Here is a 22,475-nt window from a genome sequence, read left to right on the forward strand (position 1 = left end):
ATCAAAACTGCACCCAAAATGCAGTTTCATTGCCTGCAAATTTCATCCATTTAGCTAACAATTAAAGATAGGCGTACATTTCCTCACATCACACGAGCCTATCATTCGCCAACTTACCTCCTCACTCTATTCATTTTCCTAATCTCTGTGTAACAATAGAGACTCTAACCTTCGTCCCCTTCCCTCGCCAGCCACCATCAACCGTTTGGACTCTCCACATTGCGCTCACCCGTGACCGCCTCAACAAACATAACCCATCATCCACTACACCTATCAACGCTCAAAATCAATGCCTCATTCACTTGTCGGATACCCCTTTCACCATCCATATTCATCCATTGTCATGTTTTGACACTCATGGTTACTACCAACACCCTTCCAATCATTTTTTCTTTCCACTCCCAATTCGCATATCCTATCCGCCTTCCCCATGAATCCATTTCTCAACTTTACTCATCATTTCCTCATAATCTAATCAAACACACAAAGATTTCCGTATCCTTTTGCTTGCACCCAGAAAACATCCAAGTAAACAAAACCAGCCAAGTGGAAAGCAGAGAATGAACAAATCAACTTCTAAGTTCTGATCAATCAACAAAAAAAAATATAATAAGAAGAAGAAAATCTCGACTCAGAGAAGGAGGCAGTGGCCCGTGTGCAGGCGCGGCGGAAGTGAAACCCTCCCTGGGTTGCCGTTGTTGCAGAGAGACGGGAGAGAAGCGGCGGCACGGCAGCTGGTTCGAGCAAGCAGTGGCGGCGGTCGGTGTCGTTCTCGGATCGGAGCGGGTTCTCCTCTATCGCGCGGAAAGGGTGCAAGACGGGAGATCTGACGCCGCGGCCAACGGCGAGCTTGGTGGCGTTTGAGGGTCACCGGCGACATCACGGACCAGGCGGGGAGCCTCTTCGCGGCAACCGGTTTGGCAGAAGTAGCTGTATGCGCGCAGGGAAGGTAAGAGGGTAGCGTCGTGGCGGCCTCCAAGGCTGACGGCGGAGAAGCAGCGACGCGGTGGCCGGATCGGAGAAGCAGCGACGCGGTGGCCGGATCGGAGAAGCAGTGGCACGGCCGTGGGTAGCAAAGGTGGGTGTCTCTGTGAGGAGAAGATATGAGTCTCTGCTTACGAAAATGAGAAGAAGTTGGAGGAACCCTTCTGATTGGAGTTGAGAGGCCTTGGGCTGGTATGGGCTGCCCCTTTCCTTCTATTGCCACACACGCAACTCCATTCACACTTCCCATCCTGTTTGGGCTTAAGCCTGTTCGTTTCTGCAAACAAAAAATGATCTGAGAATGACCCTGCCCTCTTTGCGCAACCCCTATTCTTCACCCGCGCACCCCCGTACATCCGCAGTGCTGGGCCGAGCCCAAAATAAAAATCAAACAGTTTGGTTCTGCACCCCTGTTATTCGTATCTCACACCCCTTTCGACTTGGGTTTAGGCCCAGTCCGTTGTTAGAAACCATTTTAGTATAGACACCCCTGTTTCTCACTTCCACACCCCCTTTTAGCTTGGGTTTTGGCCCAGTTCATTTACAAAAAAATAAAAAAGTAGTTTAGACACCCCAGTTTCTCATTTAGGCACTCCCACTTTTTGTTTTATTTTTATTACTTATTTATTTATTTGCTTTTCTTTGTTTATTCTATTTTGTTCCCTTATTTAGCTTATTCTATTTATTTTTTTTATTTTATTATTTTTATTGTTGTTATTGTTTTTTTTTTTATTTTATTTTATTTATTTATTCTAAATATCTATTTATTTTAAAATGCATATTTAATAATACATAAAAAAAAATAAAATATTTATATATATATATACAAAATTTACAAACATATTTTAAAGGTTTAAGCACACGTGTGACCGCTCGCGTCGTCCTTGTGCTAAAAACCTTTTCTTCTTCCTTATAAAATTACAAAAAATACGTTTTAAAGGTTAAGCACACGTGTGACCGCTCGCGTCGTCCTTGTGCTAAAAACCTTTTCTTCTTTCTTATAAAAATTATAAAAAATACGTTTGAAGGTTTAAGCACACGTGTGACCGCTCGCGTCGTCCTTGTGCTAAAAAACATTTTCTTCTTTCTTATAAAAATTATAAAAAATACGTTTAAAGGTTTAAGCACACGTGTGACCGCTCGCGTCGTCCTTGTGCTAAAAAACCTTTTCTTCTTTCTTATAAAAATTACAAAAAATACGTTTGAAGGTTTAAGCACACGTGTGACCGCTCGCGTCGTCCTTGTGCTAAAACCTTTTCTTCTTTCTTAAATAAAATTACAAAATATTTTAAAGGTTGAGCACACGTGTGATCGCACGCATCGTCCTTGTGCTAAATACCTTTTCCGTTTATTTTATAAAAATATATCAAAAAATATAAAATCTTCAAAAACTAAAAACATCACTTTCAAGCAAACAAACAATATCTCTCAGCCAGAACTACGTGATCCTTGATTCTCCATCAAAAGTGGAGATACGTAGGAGCAAGGCTAGACCTTGTCAGGTTCACTTTCCCAAAAATCCAAATTTATCCGTAATCATTTTCCAAACAAATTTTCTAAACAATTTCTCAAACAAGCTTTCCAATCTCCAAAAGAACTACGTAACCCTGATTTCTCATTCTGAATGAGAATACGTAGGAGCAAGGTCAATCCTTGTCGGGCCCAAAAAACTAAAAAATATATTTTGTTTCTTTAGAATTTTATTTTAGGGGATAGTTAAACATTTTGGAAACCACATCACATTCGCGTATTTAGTTAAGGGTACTGCCTTCGGGCAGGCGCTGTAGGGTGTTAATACCTTCCCTACGCGTAACCGACTCCCGAACCCATAATCTGGTTTTCGTTGACCGTGTTTTATCATTTTATGGTTTTTCTGTAGTTTTCCAGAATAAACTATGGTGGCGACTCCAAATCTCTTTTCAAAACCCGTTTCCTTTTTTGGATCGTCGTCCCGTCGCGATTCCGGTTGCGACAATATCCAAGTGTGATAGTTGTAAAATGTGATGTTGATTATGTTATGCCATTTGTATGTTATTAGTTGTTTATTTTTTTGTATTTTGGAAGGATTAGAAATTGTCTAACCGGCTCTGCCAGATTCAATTTCTTGTTTCCCCAAACATTTTATTGCTTTTCTTGTTTATTTTTTTATTTTGGAAGGATCAGAAATTGTCTAACCGGCTCTGCCAGATTCAATTTCTTGTTTCCCCTAACATTTTATTGCTTTCCTTGTTTACTTTTATTGTATTTTGGAAGGATTAGAAATTGTCTAACCGGCTCTGCCAGATTCAATTTCTTGTTTCCCCAAACATTTTATTGCTTTCCTTATTTATTTTTATTGTATTTTGGAAGGATTAGAAGTTGTCTAACCGGCTCTGCCAGATTCAACTTCTTGTTTCCCCAAACTATTTATTGCTTTACTTATTTATTTTATTGCATTTTTGGAAGGATTAGAAGTTGTCTAACCGGCTCTGCCAGATTCAACTTCTTGTTTCCCCAGACTTGTTATTGTTCTTGTTATTTAATTATATTGTATTTTTGGATGGATTAGAAGTTGTCTAACCGGTTCTACCAAATTCAACTTCTTGTTTCCCCAGAAATTTTATTGTTTTATCTATTTTTTTTGTTATTGCATCTTTCTGGAAGGATGAGAAGTTGTCTAACCGGCTCTGCCAGATTCAACTTCTTGATTCCCCTAAATTTTTATATTAATATTATTTTGATGGTAATGGGAGCTAATTATTTTTGTATGAATTTATTTTATAAAATATTTGCATATGAATGTTGAACTGGTGTGCTCTTGTGAAACTATTTTATGACTTTTATGATAACTGAAACTGTGAAATTGTACATGTTGTGATGTGATGAATTTAATCTGTTTTGAATGAGTTTGTTGGCTGAAATTGATCTTGTTGGAAGGTCTGAAGTAAGGGTTCTGAAATAGTTTATATATGGGTATTAAATAGATGTATAGATATTGTTTGAGGTTGCTATGAGAGGAAGTGAACACATTAAAATTTGGCATTTCAAATTTAGAGCATAAGAGAACATGGTAGATAAATTAAATAAATCAATTGTTAATTATTGAGGGCCTTTCTTTGTTGGTAGGATAGAGGAACCTTAAAAACCTGAGTTGGCACATCCCTGATCATAGAGCAGCCCTGGCCTGGTCCAGTCAGTTGTGACTAGTCATATGTGCTGGCGTCGAAGGTGAGTTTGATGCGTTCAGACATCTGGGTCCTCTCCGGTGACCAATTGGGGTAAAGAAAAATCTCTACTAGGATGAAAATAAAATAAAACAAGTTGATTGTAGATGCATAATATCATCATGGTAAAAATTTCATATATATTTTATTTATCATTACATTGAGCCCAGACTTTAATATGTAGTTCTTAAGATATGTTGATATATTTTGGTTGATCCATGATCTTTGTTTGGTGAAAATATGTTGAGTTATACTCGTTGTGGACAAAATGAGTTTATAATATGAAGCATGATATCTGGCAATATGTTTAATTTATTGATACCAAAACGAGTTATTATGAATTCATGATTAAAGAATGAACATGATTGAGTTAGGTGGATAAGAGGGTATGAATTGTTGGTTTTATGAAATGTTGGAGTGGATATGAGAAATCATTACTTATGAAATGATGTTTACTACCGGGAGTAGTATGTTCGAGTTATACCATGAGAGTTTGGTATGAGCAAAGTAACACCTGAAGTTTATGAAAGCAGGCAGAAAGTGGTCTGACCATAAGGCTTTGACATAAACATATGATTCGTAAGTTTTATAGAAGCAGGCAGAGAGGGGTCTGACCATAAGGCTTCAGAAAGTAAGACATGGTATATAAGTGAGGCTTAAGGAAGCAGGCAGAGAGCGGTCTGACCATAAGGCTTCATGAGTAAGCATGGTACACTTGTAAGATTTATGGAAATGAGAAAGATGATTTTGATAATGATGAATTAAGGACATCGGAATAATGATATTTTATCAATTGCAGAAATACATGATTATAATATTTTTATTACAAGTTTAATGATTTTATGATATGGTTGGCTTACCCTTATTTGTTTGTACTATGATCATATAACTCATGTTATATGTGATTAGATAATGTTGCAGATGCGGTTGAAAAAGCTTAGAGATGAGAGAGATGCGGGGAAAAACTTTCAGGGATTTTTGTAAAAAGAATAAATTTGTATTGGGAAGATTATGTTGTGTAAAACTTATAAGTTGAAATTTCAGTGGTGAAGACTATATTGTTTAAAGTTCGTAAGTTTGGTATTGTACTTTGGAGTAATTGAAATAAAGTTTGATTGTTTATATGAGATATCAAATTAATTTAGTCTCTACTATCAGTAATACCCTTTAAAATATTTGGGTGTTACACTTGTAATAGTGCAATGTGTGTTTTGATGTAGTAGTCATTAGATAGCTATTTGAATTATTTTAAGTCTTAGAGAACCTTATTTAAAGAGGTAACGCATGAGGAAGAGTTTCACAACAGTGTTAATTCAATTTGCTTTTACTTGACTTGGTTGCATACTTTATTTTCTTGAGTGATTGAGAGGGGAAGGAAAGTGTGGTCAGGTCCTTCAAAAATTAAAAACAATATCTATCTGTAGGAGACAAAGATAGACACCCATTTGAGAAATAGGGTTAGTGAGAAAAAGAGAAAACATGTACATAACAAATGTTGAACATCTGAAAAGATATTAGGATTTGAAAGTATTGACTCACACGCACCCTCCATAAACTGATGCAATGTGAAGTGTGCAAGTCTTGTTACAGAATAACAAGAATTTGTATACACAAAAATAACTCACAAGCTACATGTACATTATAAGGAACGACTTAAGAATATAGGAGAGAAGCATTGAATTGGAACAAGCCTTATTGAAGTGTTGCATTGTCCGTGGTATTTGTGCTTCGCAGATAAAAACATTTCTATATTGAACAAGACTTGAACACTAATCATTTCTCTCCACCTTTTTTTCCTATCACATTGTATCAACTATCATAGCTATATTTCTCTTTGGAGATGTTGATGGATGATTTATTATTATTTTATTTTAGGAAAACAACAATGATGAGAATATAAGTGTAGGGCACTGTTCTTTAATCTCTTGGTTTCTCTCATCTCCCTCTTTTTATCATGTGTTTTGCTCTTATTCCCTCTTTTTTTTTCTGTTTTTTTCTCTTTCAATCAATATCCTACATTAGTGATATGTAGAGCGTACTTTTCTTGTCACTAGACCAGAACCTATAGGTATGTAAACACAACTACACAAAATGAAAGAATGCTTCGTTCAAATTTAACAAAGGCTTGAAAAGGTTGATACACTATTAGGCATGGGGGAGGACATTTCAGATTAGCTTTAGAGGTTTATAGTCTTAGGCTTCGTTCAATTTCAATTTTTGTTGTGGTGTGTTTTCCACATGTGTTGTGATTTGTCTTACACTGCTATTTCTTTCTCCTACAAATTCGAGTGAACTTGCTTTGACACAAAAATAGAATATATGTTGGCTACCTAATCTCTCATTCAAGTTTAGTTGGAACAATATAAATGTGTATGTTTGAATCTTGTGGAATAACTTTTGCTGGTCTAATCAAATCATAGTCAGCTGTTTACATTTAAACTAGTTAGTTTCACTATTAAATTTGTGCGATAAACATTAACTTGAGTAAGTACTAGGTGCATACCATATAAGCAATGATTTGCTAAAGCAAAAGCTTGATTGCACCTTGAGAAAACTCCCAAAAAGATTGAACGTCTTTAAGTGTGATTATAGTATCTTTCTCAAGTCTTATTTGCTGATTCTAAGTCCATTTCAGTGTCCAAAATTCATTTGACTCTTTGTAACCAAAAATAGGTTGATGTAGTTGTTTAATTTGGCACATAAATAGGGTTGAATAAGTGAATTTAATAAATACTACTGTTTAGCATCAATTAACCGTGCTCACATGTTTATTTAATTTTAAAGTTAACTACCTGGATTATAAATGGATGAATAATTTAAAAGTTATCAGACAACTACTGTTTTCATACACGACTTCCATGGTGATACAGGTAATAGTAATACATTACATGGACAGTGCAGCGACTTAGACTTCCTTGCTGGTTTATAGTAGTTAATATAAATTATAGTACACATAAAAATAGGTGACTTCTAGCATAAAAAATGAAACTTTAACCAAGAACACAAGAATTATATGGTTAACTAATCTGAAATTCTCCACTGGCATGAACTTCCTTCACCCTCTTGTCATATTCATCTTCCTCATCCTCCTCTTCCTCCACATGTTCTTCCCCTTCCTCTTCTTCACCGTCCCAGCCAAAACCTTTGACAGGCCTAGAAACTGAAGGAGGGTCCCTCGCTTCTCCCACAATTTTCATTATCTCCTCCATACTTTGAACAGAAAAACTTAGGTTGCCTCTCTGGTAATAGACAGCTTGAGCTGATTCAGTTAGCTCTCTTGGAAGATTCTTCAAAAACCATGGGTGGTTCTTAATTTCCTTTAGGGAGATTCTCTGCGGACAATAGAGAGAATCATGTGTGGCAGTTAGCTTGATGTAAACTACATATTGACTCTTGATATCAAATTCAGTCATGTGTACTTTCAAAAGCACAAAGTTTGTGTTTAAAATGTTGTCTTCTGTTAAAAGCATATAAAAACTGGTGAATGAAGTGAAGATAACATAGGTGAATCAGAAATAGGGAGCTCTATATAGATTTAAAGCCACACAAGTAATTTAATTAATAAGGACTGAGTGTATGTTAAACTTTTACAACCATTAGCCAGCAAATTCATTCTCCGGAGTCAGTACATGCCACCAAAATTTTGAAAAGAAAATACCATTACTTCTTCATAAAATGTGATAAGATTTCTGTTCAAATTGTACAAGTCTAAATTTTGCATTATCCCGGATCTCTGACAAACCTAAGCGTGACGTATGGAAAACAGTGCAGAGGAGAGAAAAGAATACCCAATTCAAGTTCTAGCTTAAAAAGAGGGAAAATGGAAAATTTTGATCTTTACCAATCAACTAAACAAGAGGGTAGGAGATCATTATTAAAGAATAGGGGTTCGGTGTAGAACTTCCCAATAGGTATAGCTTTCAGTCAACAAGGTTTATTTCACCAGCTTGATTATTTCTCATCAACATTATGATTCACAAGGGTTACAAATCAACAGAATAACATAATTGTGAACAAGAAGTGTATAATGTAGGTTTATCTTTCTTGTGGTGGTATATTAGTTGCACCATGCTCTACCTTATTTTGATGTTATAATGGAATTAACCTTCTAATTCTAGCTTAGTTTAGTAGAGTTACACTTTCTTCAGTCAATTAAATTGCTGTCCAACCTTTGCTTCTCTGTAAATCTGATTTTGGGGGTATAATGATGTAATTTGCTTCATAAATTGGCTATAACAAGGGTGATTTTTGAATTTTGTTTGTTTTTATGCTATTGAAAAGCTTGAACAAGCTTAAATTGGTGTTCTAAAGTTGATAACACTATTCATTTGGAGATATTTTAGCTTATATCCAGATTTAGTCTTTAAACCATCACTTTTTGAGTTAAAATGAAAGTGGAGTGCTGATTTCGAATTGCAAGTTGTTTATAACTCCTTTGAGAGTTTAAACACAATTAAAATAATCAAATAAAGTTGTTTGAACCTTAAGTTGAGTGTTTAAAACACTTCCATACGTTTTTGGGTGTCAAACCACCAAATGATGAACTTTTTCTCGTGCATTATTCATTTCAAGCTACTGTTTGATTATAATATGTAAGATTATTATATGTTGGTATTTAAAGATTGTTATATGTTGCAAATGCAGGTTTTTGGAGGAAGACCCAGTGTTAAATTATTAGAAGTTGGTGTCAAATTTTGAGGTGTTGCAAATTAGGAGAAGTTAAGCATCTGAAAAAAGTACGTAGTCAATGATATTTAATTGTATTTTTCAAAGTCCTGCTAATACTGCCTGAATGTGCATTTATTGTAAACCTTGTTGGGTATGTGCTGATTTTAGTATTGTAGATAACCTTATTGGAATATTTTGAACTATGGACTTGTATTTGATTTAAATTATGATTTGTATGGTCAAAAACTACATACCAGACCTATAATATAAGCCTTAGGTTCATCTTTATGCTCCAAACTTGATCTCACTCTCTCCCTTTTTGTCCAACATCCAAACACATTTAAAGTAAGTCTTAATGTTTGACAAAAAAACAAATAATACTAAAGTAGCCTAAGAAACTACAAAGACACTGTTCTAAAAAGTTTAGAACAGTAAAACCTAGCTAGTAAAAAAATGACACTACCAAAGACACTGTTCTACGAGACTTTCACAGGTTAGATCTGAACATGAGTCAGCTCCTACACCGGATGATGGTAGTAATGCAGAAGATGACATCCGTAGGACACAGTGCTGGATCGACATCGTTGGTGGGAAGAAAAAGGGACGAGTGTACGGTGCAGGACAACTTGCTTCAAACTATACAACGTCGAGAGGAGGTACTTTGAAGCACCAACCTTCTTCTTCCACCACTGCTCCTGACGAGGTCGTTCTCCGCCTCACGCAGGCACTAGAGCAACGTGACCAGGAAATCACTGACTTGAGAGCATAGTTTACAAACTTTAAAGCCCTGGTCATGAGAGTGTTGCCTCAAACTTCACAGGATGAATTCAATATCCCTCCGACCCAGCCACGACCCTCCTTGTCACCCGCTGCCTCGAAGTAGCCGACATCAGTCCATCCCTCATCAGTCCAACCTTCATCAGTCCAACCCACACCAGTCTAGCCATCAATAGAGGAGCAGGATGATGAAGATCATTCTGATGATAATTATGTACATTATTAGTTTCATTTTGTTAGCACATTGGTTATACAAACATTTCGATATTAGAACATTTGGAGTTTAGATCATTTCGATGTTAGATCAACTGCATGACTTTGGATGTTAAAACATCATTATTCCACATTGTTTTATGTTTTAACTATAAATACATGTTCAACTAATTAATGGATGTTCTATGGATATTATTGATCAATGATTGCATCTTTGAGATGCACATTATGCAGGTCTGTATATGCTTGAAAATTGTTATGCAGGTCTGTTTGTGTGTGGAAATTGCTATGCAGGTTTGTTGTTGGTTTCATAATAAATACAAATGTATTTGACATCTCCCTCGAACTTACCGAAGGCTTTTGCCCTACGGTAAACACCCATGTTCGCTGATTACCGAAGGCTTTTACCCTTCGATAAATACCCACGTCCGCTGATTACCGAGGGCTTTCGCCCTTCGGTAATTACCGAAGGCTTCTGCCCTTCGGTAATTACCAAAGGGCAGAAGCCCTCGGTAAATGTTAGCGACAAGGAAATTACCGAGGGCTTTTTGGCTGTCGATAAGCCGTCTACAAATGTCTTCTACCGACGGTTTTGGACTGTTTTCGAGGGCTTCTGGCCTTCGGTAATGCCCTTCTTTTTTATAGTGAATGCATAAGTCAATCGACCTGTTCATATGAAGACATCACTTTGAATGGAGTCTCGTTGATACGTGTCCGATCATTTTCTCTTAGTATACCATTAATCTCAACTATGACTTTGGTCTCGCACCACGATCGTAATTGAAACTACAAACTTTTTCAAAATAAACAACCATTAACCAACAATTTTCAAAGAAACTAATACATTTTCAATACATGATATTTACTTACATTGTTATGAGCTTCTTCTTTAATACAATCTATCACGGTCAAGCCAAACATAATACAAAATGTAAGTCAAAATAACCCAACAACAACCACAAACCAAAAAAATTCAAACATTCCACCCAAAAACAACATCAACGAAAAACTGTTCAATAAAACTTCAAACCACACTTAATGATACCACGATAAACACCCAAATAGCACAACAACCCCTAAATGCCCACAATTTTTTTAAAGAACTTAAACCCACCGAACACAAACAATGCATTATTGAAAGGAACAGAGGCAAGATTAAAAAACCACATCCAATGACGGTTTTAGAGTTCGTTGGATCCAAACCGCGGAACGAGGACACTCCGACGAACTTCAAATTCCAACAACGACGGGGAATCTTGTGAGGAAAGGGACGCTTGTGGACTGTGGTGTTGGGAATCTAAGTGAGTCTACGTCTCACACTGGATAGAAATGAGAAAGTAGAACACTATATAAAGATGAAAAACCCATTAACCCATTGCCTTAATATATTTGGTAAAGAGTGGTGTCAATCCCTTTTATGGTTGAGCTCAGATGTCACTGATGTTTGTATCTCCCCAGTGAACCTCCTCCTCGATAGACGCAACAGTGGTATCAGAGTTGATGGTTTGTCTTGGTGACCGGCTCAAACGAGTATAATGATCCATATACCGAAAGTCTTCCTGACAAAGGGTATTCAGGTAAGTAAGTTCCGTTAAGATGAACGGTGGTTGGAAAGTGCTACTCATGGTTGTTGTGGTTGGTTGGGAATGCTTCCGTTGGAGGGAGAGTGTACCTATGTGGAAGGGACTCACCCTTGAGGGGGAGATTGTTGAGAATCTAAGTGAGTCTAAGTCCCACATTAGATAGAAATGAGAAAGTAGAACACTAATATAAAAATGAAAGACCCATTAACCATTGCCTTAAGGTTTTGGGTAAATAGTGGTGTCAATCCCTTATATAGTTGAACTCAGATGTCATTGGTGTTTGTATCTTCCCGGTGAACCTCCTCCTCGATAAACCCAACAGTGGAAGAGAGGAGGGTTCTCTAGAATTCTCTAGCGAAAATTACCTTCTCTTTTTTTCAAACTCGTCCAAATGAATCTCGCAAAAACAAAACCCTCCAATCCTTCAATTTTCACCTCATTTTTAATTTTTTTAAAACATTTTCCATATGGACTAGTAAAAAAATGACACATGTCCCTATTAAAATATTGTGAAAAATTGGTGTCAAATTATCCTTGTATATTTTATCCTTATATATTTTACCTGAGTAGTGCAATTCCACATATTTTATATTTTTCATATCGATCGTTTTCTTTTGACATAAAATTTCATATCATAATAGTTTCATGTACGCACTCAATTAATTGATAGGAAGGGAGACTCGTCAATCTAAATTTAAACTAAAAGAGGCTAAGAGCAAAAACAGAAAGTTCAGAAAGGTGTCTGCAAATCTGCACAATCGCTTCAAGAATCTTGGGATTGGTGAAAATTTTTGTCGGCCAATGTGAAATTAAAAGAATCCGTTAAATCAATTTAAAAGTTGAATATCCAAATTAAAACTGAATTTAAAAATATTAATTTATCAAAATCTATAGTTTATTCTAACAAATAATGACTCTTTTTTGTGGAAGTTTACTATTTCAACGATTTTGCACTTCATAGCTTTATATAAAAAATAAAATTTTGTCGAAATTTACCATAATTCAAGATATCATGAGAAAAGATATTATTTGTTTCTGAAGTTAAATTTGTAGCATATAAGATAGCTAATATTCCATTTCATAGCAAACAATTACGCTTTCCAAAAATAAAAATAAATGTAATTCAAGGGCGTGTGTTGAAAGATAACATGGTTTCTAATTGAGACGCAAAGTTATGTTCCTCTATTGTGCTTTCTCTTTCAGGATATGTAACTTGTCTCGAGCGAAAGCAAAAGAGAAGCATTTTCCCAACAAAAGGACTATAAAGACTAAAGCAAAGCAAAAGAAAGAAACCAGAGAAGAGAACATGTAGTTTTTTCATACGCCAGTTAATTGCCAACTACGTAAAGATAGAGATTGAAAAGGAAGAGTCTGAAACCTTCAACCTTTGTTTCCTTATCGATGATGAAGATCTACATCACAACCACTCCAAACCTGAACTGTAACAAAAGAGAAAAGGTGCAAAGAATAATCTGTCAGAAAAAGCAAATTAAAGAGAAACTATAGCTCTTTTGTCTACCTCTGATGAATCGTTCTTTAAGAATAACAAGTGCTATTTGAATTTCTTAATTATGTATTAAGGAGAGGGAAGAAAAAATAAAGGCATATGATCCATGCATGCATGCTTTTGTATTTAAAACGATGAAAGACGATAGGAAAAGAAAGAGATCTGGTCGGAGAGAGAAGAAGAAAGAAGTAAAGGGAAATGGTAAATCCTATCCCAAACTTTGCGAGGAACATTTGGGGCAAATGGAACATTCAGGGTGTTGTCCTTGTGAGTCTGACCATGCAAATAGTTCTCATCTTCATAGCTCCTTTCAGAAAACGCTCGAGAAATACATTGTTGGTTTCGGTGCTTTGGTGCACGTACCTTGTTGCAGATGTCACTGCGGAATTCTGTGTTGGCCTCATCTCCAACAAATATGGTGATAAAGACACGGCAGTTTCCACCATCGATGACTACTTGCGAGCCTTCTGGACACCCTTTCTGCTGCTGCACTTGGGTGGCCCTGACACCATTACTGCTTTTTCTCTCGAGGACAATGAACTTTGGCTCAGGCACATGCTTTCTTTCACGGTGCAGGTAAACCTAATTTACTTGTATTTCTTAACAATATAATTAATCTATGTATTCTATCAAAAAATCTTATCATACTATTGTCCAGGCAATATTCAATAATATAATAATATACCCATGTCATTACCCTAAGTGTCTCTTGTATATATCTATAATATATGTATTTTTCTGAGATAAAAAATTAATCTGTGTAGTATCTGACAAACATATATTTTCCAATCATAATACTTAAATATAATATACTGCTTTAGATATTCCAATCCAAGCACTTTGACATTGTTGGTTTAATTTAAAAGAAAATTATATTCTACATCACCTTGTATAATTATATTTTTCTTTTACTCTTCTAATGTTTCAATCAAATTTATATATTCAATTATGTTTGACAATCCCAATTTCGTACATTGTGCAAATTTCATCATCTTTTATAAACTTACTCTATTGGAGAGGACTGGAGGTACTGTAATAAACAAGTCCAGGTACAGAAAATGCACAAGGAAGGAGTGGAAATTAAGTCAACATGAATCCATGCTATTACATTTTCTTACATATCTATTAAGTAAAATATACACTACTTAAAAAAAGCATCATCGATACTCAGTAAAAAAACACAACATAATACGAGATGCTTTGGCAATTAACTTAGAAAGATGAGTCCAAATATGAAGATGTGAAAACAATAGTAAAAAAGGTTTGGTCTGGTTTTAGAAGAATAAAGTGTGGCCTCTCTCTTCCTTTAATTTGTCATTAAAAGAGTAGTGTGTTGGAAGTATATCTAGTATGACAAAAAATAATATTTTTATTTTTACCTTTTTTACTCTCTGTTATTGTTAAGTTTAAAGTTGATCTCTTAAAACTCGTATTAATTTTTTATATATTATCATGTGACAGTAAGCTAGTTTTGATAGTTAGACTTTAAAAGCTTGTATTTAATGTGCTTCAAAGATGAATTTAAATTTCACATCATTACATAATTCAAGTTCATTTTGACATTTTACATATTGGTTTAAATTTTATTTTTATCGATAATATTCGGCCTAATTATAATTTTCTCCTGCAGTACATAGTATTACAAAAAATTTTGTCTTTGGTTTTCCACAGATTTTAACTAAAAAGTTATATGAATTTCTCTAACTTTTAGTTAGTATAATAATTTGCTTAAAAAAAGATATTGTTATTACAATATTAATATATTATTCCTTTAAATAATCACAATACATTACCATATCATATTTCTCAATCTTATTCCGTTATTATTGGAATATGATAAAATTTTAAAATTAAAAAGGTTTTGAAATCCGTCCTACTGAGATGAGAACATGGAAAGAGACGTTAATTTATTCGATATATATATATAAAGAAAAAACTCAGATTTTATGACAGATCTAAATTTTTTACATTCACATATTATTTTTTTTTATTTTAAAATATAAAAGTTTATATTTTTATAACCATTTTACTCTTGTGTTTTGTATCAAATGAATGTAAAAATATATGATGGTATCATTACTCATAAGAAAAATATTTTTTTAATTTTTTTAATACAACCTATTTGCATGTGATAGCTCGGGATCCTTTAATACATACTAATAAAATAATAACACACTGTGAAAAAGTTATTAAAAAATTGTTAGCATGTATATATTAATATCTGACCTTTTATATTCACAGGTTTGTCTAACGGGTTACGTGTTCCTGTTGACACTTCCAGAAAACACGTTATTGATCCCTACAGTCCTAGTTTTCATGGCGGGGGTCATCAAATTTGCAGAAAGAACTATTTCTCTTCAACATGCAAGTGCTGACAATTTCCGACAATCTATGATTCAAAATGCTGATCCAGGTCCCAATTATGCAAAGCTCATGGATGAGCTGAAATCAAGACAGGAAGCAGGACTTCCAGCACAAATAGTAACCATGCCAGAAATCTCAGAACCATTTTTGGACATTGATGAGTCACATGATCAACATTCCAAGATACCTTCTATAAAGGAAATTGATGAGCAAACTGATGGCAATAACCCTTCCAAACAATCTCAAGAAAAAGAAACACCCATTAGTGCCGACTCACAACCAGACACTCCCAAGAGTAAGCCATCTAAAGCTTAAGCTCAGCAACATCAACAGAATAGTATTCATTGTTATAATATTATTTAGCTTAATTATGTTTTCACTCCACGAAATTTGGACTGAGTTGCTTTTCGTTTTTCCAAATTTATTTTGAAAATAACCACTTTCAAACTTTGATTTAGGTCTCCCTCGTGAAGTGGGAGATTCTTCAACTCAGAGGGATGTTGACGAAAAGCTAAAGGATTTGGAAGTAATGACGGGTGCTTATTACTACTTCAACAAATTCAAAGGGCTGGTTGTTGACATGATCTTCAGCTTCCAGGAACGCAATGAGAGTCGCACTTATTTCCTAAAAAGAACAGCAGTGGATGCTTTGAGAGTGATAGAGGTTGAACTCAACTTCATCTACCAAGCTTTCTACACCAAGACAACCATCATAGAGAGTTGGGTAGGGCTTTTCTTTCGATTTCTGTCCATTGCTTCAGTCGTAGCAGCTTTGGTTGTTTCATTTTTGACGAAAAGAGGGGTTGCGAACCCTTTGATGTTACAGTCACCTACATATTGTTGTATGGTGCTGTATCCTTGGAAGTCGTGTCCATTTTCATGTTCATTTTCTCTGACTACTCATTTGCAATATTGTACTCTCGCGGTCAGAAAATCAGTGATTCTGATAGTGGCACTACAGTTGGCACGGTGGCAACCAAACTAGCCACCACTCTCAGTTGGGTGCTGAAGCTTAAGAAACCCAAATGGTCAAAACACAAGGATAACAAGCCAGAATGGTTAAAAAATGAGGAATACGAAGTTTTGAAAAGATTCGTACTGTTTCGTAGATGGTCTGAAACCATCTCGGCATTCAACTTGATATCACGTTGCTTAGACAAGAAGATTAAATGGTTGGATTGGGTGATTAGAAAAATTGGAGTCGAAGAGTTTGTGGAAAAATGGATATATGAGAAGAAGAGGCCATTGCTTCAGAAACTTTGGATTTTTATATTTAACGAGTTGAAAAGAAAATCTGGGGATGCAGAAGATGTTGAAAGTATTCAAAGAATATGTTCCTCTAGAGGTGAGTGGGTTATCCAGGAAGGTGATCTATCACGAGATGATCTGAACAAGTTGATGCCTTATGTGGAACGCAACGATGTCACTTTTGATGAGTGCATAATTCTGTGGCACATTGCCACTGACCTCTTGTTCTATGTAGAAGGTCAGCCAAACGAAACGGTTGAGCAGATAAAGAAAAAAATTGATGCTCCTGATCTGGAGAAAGGAAATCATGATGATGGTGAAGATGGTGATAAAGAGGGGCAAAACAAAACGGATGAGAAGAAAAAGAAAGAAAATAATGCTCATGATCTCAAGCAAGAAAATCATGGTGATTGTGAATATAGTGATATTGAACTGCGGCATTTTAGTAAGCTTTTGTCGGATTACATGTTGTACCTCTTGATCATGCAACCTACCATGATGTCTGCTGTTAGGGGAATTGGGCAGAAAAGATTCCTAGACACGTGTGAAGAGGCCACTAACTTCTTTAACAAGAGGAAAAATATTGCTGCTGTAGAAAAGTTAATAAGTATTGCTGCTGGAGAAAAGAAAATGAGAGAGGGAGAAGATAAAAGAAACAAAAAAAAGAACACATCGAATTGGCTTCTCTATCAGGCAAGGGACAAGTGGGACAAGCGTGGAGAATTCATTCAGTTCATCAAAAGGGTAATATATAATCCCCTCTCAAATTATACATACACACCCCAATTACTTCAAATGCTCTAAATTTAACACCATTGTTAAAACTAAAAACTAGGCTATCACTCTTCCTAGATTTCATAATAAACACACACACATATATAGTTCAGAATTTTATAAGCACTAATTATGTTTTAAAATATCAATCATGTTAAATCATTCATTATATTTATAACTTTTTCTGCCTAGGGGTTAAGTGGCACTCGCTGTCGTCAAATTATTTTCAAACAAAAACAAGAGGATGCAGATGCAGAAAGTAAAATGAAAAATGCAGAAAGTAAAATGAAAAATGCAGAAAGTAAAATGAAAGAGGCATGCGAGGCACTACATAGTGTGTCTGTGGAATATCAACCCTCTGCTGTGAAGGGAGATAGGAGCAAATCTTTGTTATTTGATGGGTGTAAATTGGCGAGTGTTATAAGACGTTTAGATGGGACGAACAAATGGAGACTGATGGCACAAGTATGGGTGGAATTATTATCATATGCAGCAGCAAATTGCATACCAATCGCTCATGTCCAACAACTTAGTAAAGGTGGAGAATTTCTTTCCATTGTTTGGCTATTGATGACTCATTTAGGCCTAGCCAAGCAGTTTCAAATCAAGGAAGGCCATGCAAGGGCAAAATTGGTCGTAAGTGAAGAATATGAGGAGAAAACAAATGAGGGCAAAAGTAGCTAAAAATAACTTGAGTATAACTTGTTGCTTCTTTTTTCTTGTTAAGACTAGAAGATGTAGAGCGCTTGTTTATTTTCTGTGTTGGCGTATCATATGTTTTTTTTCTTTGAATTACGTAGTCATATTTGGTATAAATAATAGAAGGAATGATATTGTAGAACTACAATTTCTAAAGTAAAATTTGTAATATAAAAGTGTTCCGGTTTCATAATATATTGAGTTATTCTGTTGTACATTTTTTTCTCATAAATATTGTTTTTTACAAGTATAATTTTATATGTTAGACGCAAAAAAATATATATATTAAGAACGCATATTAAATCAATTATGAAATCAATTTAATATATGTGGATGTAGTCTCTTACATCTTAGATAATTGTAGAATTGATTTAATACATTTATCTGATATTATATTTTTAATCGAAAAGGACAAAATAATATTTTTAAAGGATTATATTAGATCGGTTAATACCATATCCGATCTAATATTTGTATCTATTTTAACAAAAAACTAAATATTATATTGGTTATACCGATCTAATATGTCATGCATTAGATTGGTTAATGACATAACCAATTTACTATTTGCTGAAAAGTTTTGTTTTCAATTACAATAAACTCAAAATGTTACATTCAAAATAAAACAATGTCAATGATACCAATAACTAAATGACAATATTATTTATTGGACAAATAATAATCATTTGTCAATGATACCTATTAAACAAGAAATTTAATTAGTGATTTGAAATTAATTACATGATAGCTAGAGTGAGTGAGTTTCATGTAACATCCCAATTTAAGATACCATTAATAAAGTGTAAACCTTCTAACATGTGGAAAATGTGAATTAATTAACTAAACCTTTTCAAAGTAGTTATATCAATAAAAGAAATAAAATCATATTTATTGAATAAAAATAAATCAAAGTCTCCTTCCAAGTAAAACTGCGGAAAAAAACATTATATTTTGACATATGAAGAATCATTTGCTCTCGTATAACAATAAGAGTTATACAATCATCACACAACAGAATAAACATTATAACAACTCCATATCACAATAACATAATTTATCAAGTAAATTTTATGCTCGTACCATTCTAAACAAGATTAAATAAAACTATCCAAACTATTCTTTCCAATCCACACTTCAACTCAAGCAACCCATGCTAACACCATTAATCATTATAAACCTATGTCATCTTTCATACTCTAGCACACACAACTTGTTCGCCAAAACAAGGTTTTTCCTGTTCACTAAAATAGGACTTTCCTGTTCACTAAAACAGGACCCACTCACTACAGTAGGACTTTTCTCGAGCCATTCACCAATAGTACGTAAGAAGACATAGGCTCCCCAATCATATTGTCATATTGCAATCAACACAACAGCATGGCATTCCACATAATCATCATGGACGTAAATCACAACACCTCAAACATCAAACCATAAGTTTGAGCAACACCACAACAAAACACATAACTCGACAATACCAGAACATACCCAAATTCACCTAGACAACCCCGACAATGCATGAAAAACATTATATCAATCAAATTAAGCACACTAAATGACTTGGAACATGTAAAAAACACCATTTTACTTCATACACTACTAAAACAAAGGATTTTAACTCGCACATTTGACATCAGTTTAGTAGTAACCGAAGAAAAAAATGTGTGGTGACATTTTTGTAATTATCGCAAATGTATATGCCTCGGTTAAAAAAAACCGATGCTTAAAACTGACATAGTGACATTTTTGTAATTATCACAAACGTCTATTACCTTGGTTGTTTAGAGAACCGAGGCATAAAATAACTGAATTATTTTAGAGGGTTTAGGCAACGGTTCTTTATAGAACCAAGGTCATAGACCCTTATTGCCTTGGTTAAAAAAATAATCAAGGTAATAACACGTATTTTGGGTTAAATTTCGCGCACAGAGGCATTTTTAGGCAGAAGCTTTTTGTACTTGGTGTTGCGTCGCTGCTCTCTGTTCTTCCATTTTCGCAGCCATCATCGTCAACTTTTCTTGCATTTTTTCTTTCAGTTTACGTTGATTAAGTGCTTAGGTATGATTTTCTTTTGTTTTGACTAATTGATTTTGTGTAGAGGTGCTCTTCAGCTCTTCGAATAAACGCTTTTGGGATGTTCATTTCAGCCCCAAACTCACCTTCAAGGTTAGTTTCATTTTAGGTTTTTCATGTTTTCGTTTGGTCGATTGTTCTTCATACATCATACACATCAAAACATAAGTATAGGTAAAACTGAGAGTATGTTCAAACGAACTAAAATGAAATGAAAATTTGTATGAAGAACCAAAAAATCATGAAAGTCCTCACAAAAATTTTTAACTCAAAATTCGAAATGTAAATATTTTAAATATTTTTTCAAAGTTTGAAAAGAAAACAAAAAAAGTTCCCGATAAATAGAAAACAATGTTTTCTGTGTTTGTTTGAATTTTTGGGATTTTGTCATATGGTTTATGTGATACAGAAACGATATTTTTTTTTAAAAAAATATACGTTAGACTACGATTTTGGTAAAAATTGAGGCAAAAAATGGTTTATTGCCTCGGTTTTGGATCCAATTGAGGCAATAGACCCTTTAATTAATTAATTTTAAGGGTCTACAACCTCGACTCAAACTAGAACCGAGGTAATAGACCCAATTTTTTATTTATTTTAATCGCTTTACTCCTTCGAATTTTTTGAACCGAGGCAAAAATGTAAGTCTTAAATTTTTACCTCGTCTAAATATACCTCGGTTGTAAAACTGCTGTCATAAACCCAAAACAACTAAGATAATATCCTTCTTTGCACTAGTGATAGGAGCACTCAACCTAACATAAAAACAAACTAGCGTCCCATTAAACACAACACAATAACCCCTAAAACATGATATATATTACATTTCAACCCTGCGCAACGTGATATCACACACACACACCTTGGCTTCACATTAAAAACTCTATGTAACAATCCCTAACAAGCTCAACATAAACCATTAAGGACATAACCTCATGTATACAATTCGTGATATGTAAAACCCATAGAAAATAAAAAAATCTTTTTATTTTATTATTATATTTTGTGTGATTAAATAATTAATTATAGTGTGTATTTGTGTGAAGAAAGTGTTAAGAAGTGAATAAAAATTAATTAATATTGGTTTTTATTTTAATTTTCGAAAATGCTTGAAAAAAAGGCTTAAGTAGTGTTGTTTGCAATATATTATGAGTGAATGGAACCTTGGCCTAGGGGTTAATGTGTGTGTGGAGGCTATCATGACTTGTCTTTGGAGAGAGAAAAATAAAAACATGAAAAAGCTTTGTTTTCTTCAAGTGAATAAGAGGAAAAGTTTGGCTTCCTTTTTATTTTTTTCTTCCCTTTACCTTTTCGGTGCATGACTTTATTTTGGAGAGAGAAAGCCCATGGAATTTTGGTTTCATTTCTTTTACTTTTCGATGCATTGTTTTCATGGCTATGAAAACAATGCATAAAACAACCCGACACATGGAAATTATGATAATAATAACTCGATGCATGATCGATATACCCTAAAACACATAAAAAGTAACACGTATCATACTTGGTGTCATCCACGAACTCATAATAGCCCCGTTTTAGAAGGGAAAATGTCCATACCAATATATACATGTACACGTGTACACATGTACATGTATATGCATATATATGTATATGTATATTACCTCATATACAAAATCCTAACCCCATAATAACATTATTACTTCATAATCACAATTCATAATTTATCCAACATGTTAAAACAGATGTAACACATGATATTGGGTCATAAGCCAACTCAGTAATACATGCAGCACTCTAAGACTCCGTGGCACATGACCAGAATGGAATAAACATGAGACTACATAAAACAAAAATCATACATATAAAAAAAAGGCTTGATAACCTATTTTATCCCTAGTTTTGGATTTTGTCAATTAGGTCTCTTGTTTTAAAAAAGTGTCTACTTGATTCTTACTTAGTAAATTTTGTGTCAACGTTGTCCCTTCCGTTAAAAAGAAACAAACAGAGTTAATGGATTGATGATATGGCAGAAGATAGTGGTAACATGTCATTTTTAAGTTGTATGTGTGGTGACGTGTTTAGTAAATAGAGGTTGAGGTGGCTAGTATAGACTCTGGGCCTACAGCGCAATTAAATTTCTTATTATTATTTTGTTTTCTGCCATTGCAGTTTCAGTGTCCAACCCTAAATTTACCTCTGGGCTTCCCCCAATTAGGTTCAACTACCCAACCAAGATCACTGGTTACATCGCCGGACTACCATGACTCCTCGTCACCGCCAAGGAATGGACACTGCCATTCTAACCCGAACCCTCTTCCACGACCAAGAGAAACCCAAACTCACAACATCCACTAAGTCTCTCCGTGCAAAAGCCCTCTGCATCAAACGAATCAAGAATTCCAAGAATAACCAAGACCC

At 34.7% G+C, this 22,475-nt stretch overlaps 2 pseudogenes across 1 annotated transcript; one reads left to right on the forward strand and one right to left on the reverse strand.

The window, feature by feature from the left end:
* Positions 1 to 7,204: 7,204 nt before the first annotated feature.
* Positions 7,205 to 7,600, reverse strand: LOC148200974 (serine/threonine-protein kinase SAPK7 pseudogene; annotated as a pseudogene).
* A 5,521-nt stretch (positions 7,601 to 13,121) lies between these two features.
* Positions 13,122 to 18,096, forward strand: LOC148200975 (uncharacterized; annotated as a pseudogene). Its single transcript, XR_015785938.1, has 4 exons — positions 13,122 to 13,511; positions 15,177 to 15,594; positions 15,758 to 17,344; positions 17,522 to 18,096. The product of XR_015785938.1 is annotated as an uncharacterized LOC148200975 (transcript).
* Positions 18,097 to 22,475: the final 4,379 nt, after the last annotated feature.

Source organism: Vigna umbellata, chromosome 4 (genome assembly GCF_029865625.1).
Source record: "Vigna umbellata cultivar VRB3 chromosome 4, Vumbellata_1.0, whole genome shotgun sequence".
NCBI classification, from domain to species: domain Eukaryota; kingdom Viridiplantae; phylum Streptophyta; class Magnoliopsida; order Fabales; family Fabaceae; genus Vigna; species Vigna umbellata.